This window comes from Geospiza fortis, unplaced genomic scaffold (assembly GCF_000277835.1).
Source record: "Geospiza fortis unplaced genomic scaffold, GeoFor_1.0 scaffold1772, whole genome shotgun sequence".
NCBI classification, from domain to species: Eukaryota; Metazoa; Chordata; class Aves; order Passeriformes; family Thraupidae; genus Geospiza; species Geospiza fortis.
The window spans coordinates 213103-228659 of record NW_005054570.1 but is presented as its reverse complement, the minus strand read 5'-3'; positions in this window follow the sequence as shown (position 1 = coordinate 228659).

Here is a 15557-nt window from a genome sequence, read left to right as displayed (position 1 = left end):
AGGGGGCATTAGGTGACAGTCTTGGTAAAACCAGGGTGCCTCTGTTTTCCTTGACTAACTGGTAGTTTACAAACATAATTTAGGATGCTGCTCTTGACCTAGGAAAGCATTTAGAGACAGTTTTATGAACACCTTTTGTAATGCTAATCAATATTAGCAAAGGTGTTTATCTTCTACATGTTAAAAAAGGATTCTTAGTTTCTGTCTCTGGAGTTCACTCCCAAATGCCATTTTAAAATGGCTACTCCAATTATTTTGAATTTTAAAGACATACCTAAAGATGTTCTTCTGTGCTTTCATTTAGATGGGAATTAATTAAATTATTCAGTTGGTTGGATTTTTTCCTTTTCTTGGGGATAAGAACATACTACCACTTTTATTCTTGGTTGGGCTCCCAATTTTCCCACCTGTCAGAGATACAGCTTGGGGGAGGGCACCCAAAGAATAGGGCTCTGAATAGCAGCCCCCAGGATGCAGGGGATGGAAATATTTCTCAGCGTTAGATGCATCTAAAGAATTGAATTAACCAGAGCAGCAAGGCTCCTCCACCGGAAAAGTCTGGGCTTAGACAAACATCCTCCACCTCAGGGAGACAATGCAGCTGAAGAGGAACATTCAGGGAACATCCAGGGAACATCCAGGGAGGGCAAGCGTAGTAAAGCTGGGCTTGGAGGAGGCAAATGGTTGTGTCCTGAAGCGGATGATGTTTCTACTGAAGCAGGTTTGGTGAGCAAGTAATTACCAAAGCTGAGAAGAAATGTTTCTATGAGCACGCCAGCAGTGAGTGGTGCAAGACAATGTCAGACTCTGTCTCAGAGAGAAGAAAACTTTTGGTAGGGAATTGTTGGAAAATCAAAGGGGTTTTTTTGTTGGTTTTCTGTGGGTTTTTTTTTGTTGTTTGTTTGTTTCGTTTTGTTTTTTGGTCACAGCTTTCACTAACAGAAACCTGCGAAGAATTGTTTAGCACAGCTAATGAGAAATGCCACTTCTGACTAAAATACTCAAGGAAGGACTGTAGAGTGCTCAGTCATTTTCTACTGAATTTGGCCTCATGTACTTATGCCTGGGCACTTAAAAATAGAAACTGAAATAAAGCTAGAAAAATGAGCGCTGCAAGACATGAGGCATTGAAATCAGAGGATTACATTGAGTTATTGAAGCCAGTAGAAGTATTCAAGGGTTGTGTCTAACTATATTTAAATCTGCACAACTTCAGGAATTAACCTCAGATATGTAATAGATGTCCGAAACAGGGAGCAACATCTGTATAATGGCCTGTAATAATATCAAACAAAATTTACACATGAACCCTGCTTTTCTGTTTTCCTTTGATTTTTGTGTTTTCTCACATTTTAAAGGCCTTCAGTTTCTGCCATTACCTGTAATATAAGATTTTTTTTCCTGGCCTCCTTAACCTGAAAACTCCATAAGAACTGAGCTGCAGCTGAAGATTTCAAGATGTGCCCAAGATTTCAAGATATAACCCAGTTTTATTAATTCAAGTAAAACTGGGTTATAAAGCAATGTAATTCCTACAAATGAGAAGCAAACTCTGTTACTGGCAGGATTCATCCCATCAATATCTACACCTTTACAGACTAGACTTCCATAATTGCACTGGCATCCCAGTCTCCTTACACAGTTCCCATTGAGAGGGGATGGAGAAAAAGCCCAAGCATTTCTTGAACACAAATAAACTGCCTTCTTTAAGATATTTTCTTTAAGATGAGAGAAATTCTGTTGCCTATAAAGTGAAGGTGGAATGATTAGTATTTGGTCTGATAAATGCCACACTGACTGTTAACAGAAAAAAACCTTAGTTGGAGTTCTGTTTAAAGATAAACAGATACAACAACCAAATCTCCTTGCCTTGCACAGTGACAAGCTGCATCTATAAATTTAGAATGAAGCTTTTTTGGTCCATAAGGAGCAGTAGAATAAGTGGCAAAATGAATAAGCAGAGTCAGTTCATCGCACAATTTTAAAGGTATATTCATCTAATTATCTGTAGGAAATGTTTAGATTTTATTGTGAGATTCAGTGGGTCATATTAAATATTTGCTTTCCACTTCATCTCTATTTAGGCTGATACAAAACAGATGCTAAAATCTTCTTCTGAAAAGATTGAGAATTTTGAATTTTCAAAGTTAGGAGCTTTGAAAATCTTCACTTCTTCCCATCACTCCCATAAGTTGCATGCACATTATTATTTCTGGCATTTTCATTAAGTAATTTATGTGCTTTTTCTCTTGATTGTTCTTGCTCTTGGAACAAAAATAAATATGCCCCTTCTGATTTGCTTGTTTAACCTGATAAGGTGCTAAGATTAATTTTTTTCCCATTCATTTGCTAATAAGGAGACATTAGCAATCAGAAGATAGTCTCATTAAGGATTTCATTCACACTGGCTGGGGATGTAGCAGCATTCCTGTAGCAGCATTGGCCTTGTTCAACAGATGTTAATGAAGGATTGATTTTGATGCCATCTTTAATGAAGACATGAACTAAAAGATTAGGTCTTTCAGTCAAGCTTATCTGAGATTCTGAAAATAATTGAAAAGCTTAAAGTGACAGACTGGGACAAGACTACTCTAATGTAAACAAACCACTAAAAACACAGGCTATAAAATATTCATTGAGTGCTTGCACAGAAAAAACAGAAGAGAATATTAATTTTAAAATTCATTAGGCTATATTCCAAAATGATTAATTATTCTCCCCCCACACTTCTTATATAATCAGAAGATTTCAATAAAGCCACCAAATACATTCAACAAGACATAATAACCTCTTTAAATTGGAGCAGCATCTACTTTTTCTGGGTAGCTTTAGATAATGTGGAATGAGAAATGATAATTGAAAGTGGCACCACAATTTAACTTTAGATTTTCATGTCTTTTAAGAACCTAATCTCTATTTTCTAGTCTTCTATCACCAGAGATTTATTTTTTTACATAACTATACCCAAAATAATGTAAAAAATTTTCTTAGTTCCTGTGTGCTTTTTGTCAAAAGTCATGTCATAATTTAAGTATCAAATCTAAATATGTCAGAGATAAGACGCATTTGCTAGTTTGAGTGAATTTTTCCTGCTTTAAAAAAAAGTCTTGACAAAACTAAATTTGCAAATTTTGTTATCTATAATTATTTCTTTGTCATGCACTATGACTTATAAAGTCCTTCTACAGAACTGATGGAGTTCTATTGTTTGAGGGGAGTGATATTGCAGCAATCCATTAGTGTGAGCTGTATACATAGAAAATAACCACACAGCTTAAGTGTTTTCCCTTGCTGTGAACCAGGTAGGTCAAACTTAAGATGGCAACAGTAGAAAAAATATTTAAGTAAAGAATCAAATTTTATTTTTACTTCCCAATTGAAGTGTTTAATGGACCTTATGGACCTACACAATTTATGAGATTGTAGAGTAGCGCACCTTTGAAATCAGTGTCTTGGAAAAACTTATTTGTAACTAGAGGCACAAACATGTACTTTGGAAATCCATAGAAATATCTATTCACTTTTACAATGAGCATAGAATATTTCAAGGTGTTTACATGACATGTTTTTCTTACTTACATCTTTCATCTCTTTCTTTTTCTCTTAGTAATTTTATACTCTGTATAATTTTTCATTCTTTGTTCCCATTTCCATTTTTTTCTTCTATCTAAATAAAAGCACAGAAAAGAGTCTGTACTCAAATATTTGATTTCATTTTGATTGCTGGAAGACCTGGACTGATATTAGAAATATTTCTAAACAGCTGCACTGTTTCTTTTTTCTCCCTCCACTTGAAATCTAAAGATAGTAGACTAACTGTAATAGGAAGTGATCTGGCTTTAATATTACCTGATCTAGAAGACAGCAAAACCCCATATTTTTCATTTAATGCTTCAATATATCTTGCTTAAATGCATGATTGTTAAAAGAATTTTATTATTTTTCTGAGGAATTGTCCACACAGTCTCTTTCCAATTGTGCATGCAGGATATAGATGTATAATGGAACTAAAACTGAGAGTTTGACTAGGAGAATCCAATAAAAGTCTCAATATTGCTGTAAAATACCGTGTTATCTCCTGGTGACCTTTTAATGAAAAAAATATTAAAATGCCTCTCTTAGAAGCTACTTTTTTGAATTGGGAGTCATCACACAATTGAAGCATCCTAGACCTTTCTATCTGAACACAGTGGCTGTCCCTGCCTCAACTTACGCTCTAGTCTTAGTTCACACTTTCTAATGAAAAAAGGCACGTGGCTTTATATAACACTGGAACCATTTCTTGTCACTTTCTTTCCCATCCTGCTTAGAAGATTTAGATATTCTACTTGGATGGGCCAAATAATTCAATGATGCAAAGAGATTCCATTGGTACTAAGTTCCCACCCTCATGTCTGCAGTTCTCATCCCACGTTTATTTTTGTCAGTTTTTCCCACCTCCAAGGTTTGCCTGTGCTTCATCTGCTTGAAAAAAACCCCCAAATTTGTATTCAATACTTTTGCTTTGCTGGGACTGGCAAGGCTCCTAGTCTGTGCTGGTTTTAAGAACAAGAAGTGACAACAACTTTCTTTGCTACTATGATGTTTGTGCTCTTTTTCTGTCTCCTCTGGGTAGTCTCTCTGGGATTTCAGGAATCTTCTCATCTATGTCACCATTACTCCACATCTCTGATCGCTTGACTGGGCTTTGACACATTTTAGGGAAAGTCCAATTCTTTGAGAAGTGCCTAAACTCTACTACTTAGTTTTTCTTTGAAATACTGAAATAGCTTGAAAGCTATTCATGTACCTGATGGGTTTTTGGTTTATGGACTTAATTTTTCTGTTTCTTTGCCATTTGTGAAACATAAATGCCCCAGCTTAAAAGCACAATCAATATTATTCTCATGACAAGCTTCATCTACTTGGCAGTCCTGATGTTGGGTCACAAGTGTAAGTAAACTCTAACTCAGTTATAACATGGACCTAAATTATAATTATTTTAAATCTTTCATTAAATGAAATTTTCACTCTTCACTTCTTTAGACCAAGTGAACTTTTTATTTCACAACATTTTTATAGAACTGTTATTCTGTCAGTGTTTTTTTATGTTGTATTGTGTGGTTTGGTGAGGATAACATTTAGGAAGAATCAGATACCCTTCAGGACTATAAGTGATAGAAATGGGATAAATGTGTAGTGTCAACAGGTACTGGTAACAACCTCAACCACTGGCAGTAATCAGGGCCAGAATGATTAAGAGCTATTGATATACTGAAAAATGTAAATGTGATGATAGTATGTACATATGAGATGACTAGACACAGATGGTTATCAAAGGCCTGATTAAGCAGATTCTAAAGAATCTGAAGAGTTTGAAGATTAGCTAAGAAAAGCAGAGGGAATGTGAAGTGGAAAGATGCTATCATAGATTGAAAGAAAACTGTTTAAAAGGCCCAAGGTTTGCAACAAAGATTAATGTTGTTTTCACCTGAAATAAAGAAGAATTTCTAGCCCTGCAAGGAGTGAGGTTGCAGAACAGCTATCCAAGAGAAACAGGTACAAAACCTGTGTGAATATCACTGTAGCATGCAAAGAGATTTGTTTGGGGTTTGTAACTCCAGAAAATTGTTTAAAAATCAGGAAAGGTCCTAAGTCAAACATTTAAAAGTTGTGACATTTCAAAATTAAACCTTCATATCTCTGCAAAATTTGTGTTGCTGTTTCCTATATGCATGATTTCTACAGTGTCAACACTTTTCACTAAGTCAAATGAGTAAATGGGGATATCTGAAGAGGCAAGTGATGGCCATTGTTTTAAATTAAAGGAAACATTATCCACACACAAATCCTTAATAAATTAAGGATATTGAAATAATTTTGATTTTTCAATGTTTATTCAGTGCAGGTTTTTTCTAACCTTGAAAAGAGGAATAGGAGGAACTAAGGTCTGGGTGATTTTTGGTCTGTTTTATTTTCTGCTCTTCATATAAGAACCATTATTATGCTCTGATTGTTTATTTACAGGACAGCTCATAAAGCAAATTCAATTCAATTTAATTTCATTTTAGGTTTGCAGCCTTTTTTTCTGTTTTCAAAGGTATATTCAAGAGGACACTTACTCTAAGTTGCCAACCAAATCTGAACTCATGCTGGGTCGAGAAGTGTTTGCAGGAGCGAGTACTACAGTAACTCGTGCATCGTAATGATCAGGATGGGGCAAGATTGATGGGGTCCAGTCCTGGAATGTCGTCATAGGTTGGGAGAATTTGACAACATTTCATGATAAATTATTAATAAAGAACCAAACAAACAAGTGTTTGCTCTTCAGGTTCCTCCTACAACATTTTGTGCTTTTATTCTGCAGCACCATGAGAAGGGACATAAGTTAATTAACAACTGTTTTACTAGAGCTCCACTGACATCACCAATGATGCACATTCAAAGCAAAGAGTGAAGAGGGCTGGATTGCTTTTGATGTAGTTCTTTTCTGAAGTGTTGGCAGAATATTTTAAAATCATCAAAATGTACTTTGCTCTGTCAACAAATTCACGGCTTTTAAACCAGTTTAACCTTCAGACTAAGACCATACTTGGCCAATTTGAACTGAAAAAGAGATATAATGAAAGCTGTGAATATGTAATGTGAGAGTTCTCATGGAAATTGATGTGCATCCTAAACAATAAAAGTAAACAAACAGCTGTTACAATCCCTTAAAACGGCCCATCTGAGATTGTGAGAGTCATTTGTAGAAAACCTTGGCCTTTTGAATAGGAATGTAAGAGCTACACAAGGATTTTGTGCACCTCTGAGGAAATAACAACATATGCTCAAAGTAAAAACATGGCATTTTCCTAAGAAAAGAGAAACACTCTTTTGACTTTTCATTTAAAACTATGGCATTATTCTTGAAATTGTGTTTCACATTCTCCATCTGCCTTTTTTCTGCTATTTATTATACTGGCCTGCAATTTACTTGAAATTGGATTTAGAAATATGAGAAAAGTATAGTTGGGAATTCTACTACTCTAAATCTTGAAAAATACAATTTATGTAATTTCTATGCAAATACTAATGAGTATTCAGAAAGATCTGTTGTTAAACCGTGAACAATTATGAAGGGCTGTTAACCACTCCTATTAAAGTTTGATGCAAAATAAAGTATTAGATTTATTAGAAACTAGACACTCCTTTTCAGGCTCTCAAAGCTCATTGTTTTATCTCTAGCACTGGTGGTACAAAGGGTTAGGGAGGCCAGTGCATGTGTACAAGGAGCTCTGGCAGACAGCGCTGGTCTCCGAGCACTCAGACAGACTGGGAAGGCTGGCAAGGCTGGTACATCCCAAACCAAACCAGAACAGACATGATGGTGCCAAAATCAACACAGATTGTGTAGTATTATCTAAGTTATTCTTCCATGTTGTCCTCTACTGGCTTAAATATGCTTTTCAAAAGGGCTAACAGGATAGCATGACATAAAAGTAGGAAAAGAAAATGTAAACAAACAAACAAAAAAACCAAACCAAAACAACAAAAAAGGGAAAAATGTAGAAATCTTCATGGACCTTCTAAACTGATGAAATTCATTACCCTTTTAATTTCTCAGCTGGGTTTTTTCATTTGCTAGCTTTAAAAAAAATAACTTGAAGCATCTACAAGGTAAGCATGAACATTTGAACTGGTCAGCTTAGACTTTCCTAAAAATTTATCACAGAGAAATGGGCATTTCCTAGATGTGAATTCACTTACCTATTTTTGATCTTTACTTTCTAGTGATATGAGTAGCATCCAGTAGTGCCTATTTCTCTCCTGTTCAAAGGGAGCCCAGCATGACTGGTTCACATTTGAAGACTTCTGATAAAAACATCTCCAGTCATTTAAATTAATCCTATTTTTTTGTTTTTCAATAACCATATTCTGCTAATGATCCGCTAAAAGAAATTTTGATCCAAGAACCTCAAATGCATTTAAGCACCAGAATTCAGCCCTAGCAACTCAAAGAAAATCTTTAACCTTACTAGTTCTGGAACTGTTTCTTACTGTTCACTCCTAAAGTGAGATGTAGCTTCACTTTTAAGCACCTTTGGTGGAATTAATACTCAGTTCAAGTTTAAATCAGCAGGATGATCAAACAAAAGAAACCAATTTCATATTAACTTAACATGAACAATATGATAAGTAATCACACAAATGTCTCCAGTAGCTTTGGAGAAACTTTCCCCTAAATTTTCACAGTGCATTAAAACTTTGCAAGTAAAAATTTAAAAATGCAAGTATGAATAGGGCAAACAAGGAAAAAAAGTCTGAAAAGCTGGGAGATGTGTTCTAACTGGTTAAACAACATCCTCAAACATACTGGAAAAAGCTGCACATCCCTTGATTTAAATGCATTTTTTTTGTGGAGTGCTTTGTACCTTTCAAAGCACTTTGTTGACTCAAAGATAGGAAGCATCATCAATTCAGTGATGATCAGATGTCACTAGAAGAAGTGAGGAGTAGATGACCTTGACAAATGCTAATTGATGAGAGTTAAAATTTAAAACAGTGTGAAGAAAAAGGGGGTGGAGTGGGGCAGAAATCTTCATCTCCCTATATTCAACACTGAGACAAGCTGGCTGTCTAGGCTCTCTACATTGCCAATGGAAAGAGAATAAAAAACATATCCAGGGGCTGATTTATCCCAGACATCTTTGAATGTGCCTCTGGAGATGTCTCTTCCACTCCATGCATTGACTGCAGAGGGTGTTTATGTGATTTATACCCCATACCCAGCATTTAGACAACTAGAGTCAAGCAAGATGAATTCTGCCCTGGGGAAAGAAAATGAAGTCCATGGTAACTTTAAGAGTTCATCAGTTTTAATTGATTAAGGAGAAGGAACTGAGCATACCAGTAATTCACAGAATGACTCTAAGCCACCAGTGTGCTTCAGGCATGAAGGGTAAAAGGCATCCTGCAGTAAGCCAGACAAGAAATTTTCCACAGACAGAGAAGAAATATTACCATTATATAAAAATGGGTCAGATCTCATCTAGAATTTGATGCACAAGCACCAGTAACAGAAGAAAACAATTTAAATAAAAATTTTATTTGAACTAGCTTTTTATTTGAGGTTTTGGTAAGAAATTAAAAGCAGTGATGTCCTGGAACAGCTATCTACAAAGAAAGACCCAAGACTCAAAGAAAACCCCGAGTGCTTTCAAGATGGGTCTTGAGCCTGCCTGTCTGCACTGAGAAACACAAATAGACTCAGCTAGAAGAAGGTATCTTTCAATGCAAAGGTCCTATTGACATAAGAGATATAAACAGTGCAAATTTTTCTGCAAGGAAAAAGACTCTCAGTCTATTAATGTGTAACTTGTGAAGTGCAAATAAGGACATTCAGGAAGACTAATGCAATTTTAAATTAGATTCCTTTTCAAGCTTTGCAAAGAAAACTGCATTTCCCTGAAACTTAGAATAAGCAGGGAAGGAAAAATAAAGCTTAAAAAGCAGCAAACAAAAAAAGCTAGACTCCAATATCTTCCAATGTCATTAAAATAAGTTGCCAGTGGGGAACTCAGTTACACAAAATGAAGTTTCTTTTAAAAATTTTTACTGACATTACTGCAATTACAACAATACTGCAATTCTTATAGGAGACCTCAAATCTATACTGACTGTAGTGGTAATTTTTTTTACATGCAAGACAGGCCTTTGTGTAGAATCAGCTTTTTTCATAATCTAGTGGTTAATTTACTCATTCATGTGGTCTTGTATAGCAAGAGTGGAGAGAAAAAACATTGAAACCTATTTTTTTAAGTCAGTAAGAATGGCAACAAATTCAGGCAGAAAAGAGAACAGGAGCTTTGAAATTGAATTTATAAAATGTAAGAAAAGAATTTGAATTGCAATCTTACCTTTGTGCCATAAGCAGAGCCATGTGAGCTGAAGGCAGCCTCCACAGAGACACAAGAGTTGTCCAAGGCTCTTCATGATGTTCTTCAAGTTTTGGTGCAGGTCTCTGAACCTTTCTGCTGGATGTAACTTAGTCTTTTTATGGAGGGCATGCTGGCAGGAAGCTCCATAGAAGCATCTCCAAGGCAAAGGTGGTCTGCTTTTTTTTTCTTTTCCCGGACACAATATTTTACCTGAAGCCCTATCAGTGTACAAATGAAGCAGTTGAAAGGCACATCCTCACTTGTTCTGGTGAATACTTACCCCTCCTGACTCCTCAAGGAATGTACTGCTGCCTTGCTCTCGTAGTTCTTCATATATTTAAAGAAGATTGTTTTTAATATTCTGTTTCATTGATTAAAAGAAAAGATGCTGCAATAAACATTTTACTTTTTAGAAGGTAGGAACTGCTTTTAAAAGTAAAACATCTAATGAGAAGAAAAAAGCATCCTTAATGAGAAACATACTTAATGCATCGCTTCTTAAGACGTAGTGTTCAAGTGCAAAATCTAAGTATCTCAAGTGTACGAAACAAAACTGAGATCACAGTTACAAAAAGCCAAATTTCAGTATGATAAATAGCTTGTATTGAAGTATCTAATCCAAGTAGTGTCCTGCATAGGTAGTAATGTTTCAGAGGCATTCCACTTGCTGAAATCTGACTATGCTATAAGGTACATCTGGCTGCTCTAAGCAGGAGAAGCTCAGCTGTACAATTAGCTGTGCTGCATTTGTGCCCATTATTTGCTCATAGAAGTGACCTGTAGCAGAAGCCCTAAAAATGTATTCAATGGGGCTGAAAAACATTAAAACTTTCCACCAAAACATGCTGACTTTGGACTAGAACTAAGTGAGGGAGCACAAGCAGTTTTCTCCTCTTACTGCAGAAAGCACTTGAAGATAAGCTGGAGAAGCAAGCTTGGGTTTATGCATTTGGAGAAGTTTTATCTTGGGGCTCTGTTTTCTCAAGGTTGCCAGTTCTGAGCCATTCACAAAATTTCATATCAGAAATTTGTGCAAGGATAACAGGATGCTCCATTTCAGCAAAATGACAGATTGGGAAATTCTTCAGGCATCCATGGTGTCTGCATTGCCAACCCAGGGACAAAAGAGATCCTCAGCTGCATCTGTGGCCATTTCATTGGCAATAAAGGTTTAAAGTAAAACCGGATCCTTCAGCATCTTTTTCAGAAAAAAACCCCAGTCCTGGCCATTATGAAAATGGGATTCCCATAAAGGGCTAAGATCACCTCCTTTGATGGGTACTGAAAGAGTTATTTGTATTAAGGAACTTAGCACTTCTACTGAAACCAAACCCTGGAAAACAGGCTAAAGCCTTCAGGTTGTTACCAATAATACTTAGATACACCATTTTCAAACCTGTCCTATATACAATCTTAGAATTTAGCACATGAAAAAGAAGATTTACAAGGATAAAGCAGTTGATGACATTTAATGTCACCCCATGCTGTCATTTGAAAGGCATGAGCAACAAGGGAGACTCTTGCAATGCACTGCCAAAAAGGATTTTAAAAACATATCTTCTCTCTGAAAAGCAACTCAAAAAACATTGTAAAAACAATTACCAGTGTGCAACATATCAGTGTTGCCCATTATCAAATTACTATGTAAAAATGGGAGGATAGTACTTGTTGTTAGTAGTTGTTGGCACATCGGAGGCAACTATACGAGGCAACTATCTTCTTTTGATCCTCTGTTTATGGTATGAAACAACACTAATCTGTTTTATTTTTATAAACATAATTTCATCTTTGATACAGACTGCTGCCCCATTATCCCTTCTTGTAATCCATGGGCAGACTAGAGAATAGAGATTGGTCTTCAAGAAAGAAACATAACTTACCAGTAGTGAGTCTTCTTTAGGATGCACAGACTATATATAAAACTGTTCTGAGGGTACACCTACCTCTTATCCCTCCAGACAGCTGAGATTTTTCCTTTGTAGTAACCAGGGATGATGTATTCACACTGTTGTCTTCACCTTTGACACAACAGCATAAAACTCCCCACATCATGCCATAAATTGTTTCAAAGATCATGTCACACAGACATGGTCTAAACCATTGAAGCAAGCCCTGCTAATACAGCTTGTAGAGTTAATATAACTTCTTTCCTTTTCAACTTCCAAATTAATATCCACATTTGCTTACACTGTGAGATTTCATAAAATAAACTGACACAAATTATCTACCAGAGGTTCTTGGAAAGAGTAGTGGATATACTGCGGGTCAGCAGCTCAGCAGTCTCACAGAAGCTCTACACTCAGTTGGAAGTATCGATTCCTAAGTTTTATAGCAAATACTGAGACACCTACCATCCATCTAGATAACTGCTGGATCTGCCAGAGATATACACAGCCTGTATATTCTGAGATAGCCTGGAATACAAATATAAAGGGAGCTCTTTTGCTATTAATGGTACAAAATAAAGCATGTTTCTTAGAAGCCCAAGGGAAGGTGAAGGAAAGCATAAAAAAATAAGTGATGTTAAAGACACTACCCTCAGCAAAAATGATGGCTGCATCTTAAGAGCTGGCCTATCTTTGAAGAGTAAGGTCAGAAAAAGGAATCACAAGGGTATGGATTTCTCTGATTTTCTAACAGAGTAAATAACAATAAAGAATGCCACTTTTTTGGAGAAAGAGAATCCATGAGAACATGAAACACCAAATTAAAATTCCTGCAAGTGACTTGCCTGGCAGATGGAAAGGTCTTGATAAGCACAGCTCAAGGCTGTGACAGATAGTAAACAGATTTCATTAAGGGTAAGAAACATGCAACAAAAGACCAGACTGCTTCAGTTTGAGCAGGTAACTTGGAACAGACCAGACTGATGGGAAGGCCAAAAAAAACATCAACCCAAAAATCTAATCTAGTTAATAATTTACATTCCATTCCATTACTTATAAGGCACAAAAAAAATAGGAGTGCTGAAAGAGTGAGTCTTTCTCCATCTGCATCATGGAGAGAAGCATTTCTAGACTCAGATGAGTCAAATAGTCCACATTCCACAGGTAGCCCACATACCTAACAGGTAGATGAGTAGCAGCAGAAGTCTCTTTGAGAAAGGGAGAAAATCTTGATATTAAAATTCTGCATCCTTCATCCCACCTTACCCTCAGCTGGGGAAACTGAAACTGGGGATGAAGGGCCTGGTGGATATGTTTCATCTACTTTATCAGGGGACTGTCCAACAGCAGCCTGATAGTTCAACCACTCTCATAAAAGTGTTGCAAGACACCTGAATGAGTGTTCAAGATAGAGGAAGGTTAGCATTGTGGGACACAAACTGATACATCAATCTGTTTGTGATAGATCCACTGGTAGAGCTCAGACAGACATTTTTTGAGGAGGACCAGGTAGATAAAATACTAATAAATGAATACAGTTCTCTATGACATTCTGCCAAGGGCTAATTTAATACTGAAAGAGAGAAAGGAAACCTACGCACACCCTTTCCGGGTTATCAAGTTTAAAAATGGGTCGTTTAGTGGTGAAGTCCTCATTTGAGTGAACAACTTTAGATATGATAGAAAGCCATTCCTGCAGTTCAGATAATGCGGAACTCCATGATACAGATGTGAAGCTTCCAGTCCTTTGGGCAGTCCCTGTTTAATCCTGTTGCCCAAATGGACAGTCAAACTGGAGGGAACACATCTAATGCCACTTCCTAGAAAGGTGGAAAAATGTAGGCATCATCACTCAGTGGAAACTTGATGCTGCCACCACAAGAGAAAGTTCTCCCACTTCAAGGAATAGCAGCGCTGATGTAGGGACCTTTCCTATGCTGTAATCCCTGCCACTTGGACTGAAAAATTCTGCTTCATTTTAGCATTATGGAAAGGGGGAAGCATTGCCTGGAGGATAAGTCTTAGGACAACCATTTCTGGCTGTGTCAAAATGAAAGCCATTCCCTGTGAGAAGGTGACACGAATTTCAGCTTGGCCAATATTCCCAATATTTTTTTTGTGTTTGCAGTTTTGGCCTGACAGATGAGAAGAAGCTTCTTAGCCTACTAGATAAACACTCAGATGGCATCTCCTTTGACTTTTAAAAGTATGATGAAAGGATCACCTAGGTGCCTTATTTTGAGGCAGTAGAGGCAGCTCTTAAACAGGTGGCAAGATATAATTCAAATCTCTCTGATCAAAAAGGCAAAAAGGTAATCCTCAAAGAAGGTGTGGTTGAAGAACAAATGCCAGTAACTTGGTTGGCTGTTGAGAAAAACTGATATAGTTCAAGTAGAGTTCTGTCAAATGTTTTGAGAATAAGATAAGACTGTTTCAAGTGCAGGTATTATAAGGAGTAAACACCCCAGAAACCTGAGCAATAAGGTTCACATAAACCCAGTGTAGCAGGATAACCACTTAAAAAAAAGGAATTTAGAGACTTTTCCTAGTGGAACGGGAGATATAATACATTCCTTTTTCTCTCTCTTAGCTTTGCAGGCTCAGAGTAAATAATTGCTTTTTTTTCACAATGACAAAATGAGCTTTAAAATGTAATTATTTCCTATTGCATAAAAATATGCCATAGTCTCTCTTCATCAAATAAATGCACCTAAAAATCAATACTGAAAGATTTGCATTTACTGTACTACAACAGGGTGTTAGGCTAGTTTGCCTTCCCTTCCACCCTTATGAAATCAAAGATTTGCTCCCAGATCTCATGGGCCAGAATTTGCTCTGTCAGAATCCATAGCTCTACAGGCTCTAAAAGAAGAGTTTTGACTGAGTCTCATGAATTTCAATCCATCAGCATCTTCCAAATTCCATTAGGACTGACATAAAAATTCAGATTTTTCCTTGTGAGCACCTATAGGAAAATGTATTTAGAATTTTATTTATTTTAACTTATTTTATTTATTTTAGTTTAGACTTTAATATTTGTGCCTCAACCTCTCTACAGCTTTGGCCAAATCCAGGTCTGAAAACATATTAGGGCTTTTCCATGGATAGTACAGTGGAAGATTGTGATCACCTTCTTTTTGTGCAGAACAGCTACTACTGAATTTTGAGTGGCAAATTAAAAATACTGGTTAATGGTAGTGTTCAGTTTGTAACAGTTTCATGCTTAGTTCAAAGACTGGCTCTGGCCTCATCCTAGTGAGACAAATTAATCCCTGATAAAATACTACTAAATTTAACTGGATTTCAGTGCAGTAAGCAGATATCTCTTTGATATAAATTGTGTTTAAACAAAGTTACTCAGGAATGCATTTCTTAGCTTTGAATAATGTGCCAGCATGATTATATCACATATCTGGTGAGCAGTGAGGACATCAGGAAGCATTCTGGATCTTCCAGTGATCATTAATTGAAGGAGTATTAATGAAATAGAAGAGAAAAAGTGTAGGTATGCAGTTTTGTTTCTTAATGGCAAAATGGCAAACTTTGCCCAATTATTTTTTAAAACAGCCTGAACTCAAGGACTCAAACATGAAGATGCCTGTCATTTTGCCAAGTTAAAAATCACTAAATATATAGTGTATATATAAAAGTTTATAAAAGTATTGCATTATATTGTATACAGATGACATGATATAATTTAGCATTTCTTTACTGCTTTAGTGCAAGTAGGTACATATTGATGGCATTCCCTCATGTCATGAAGTTAAAATGT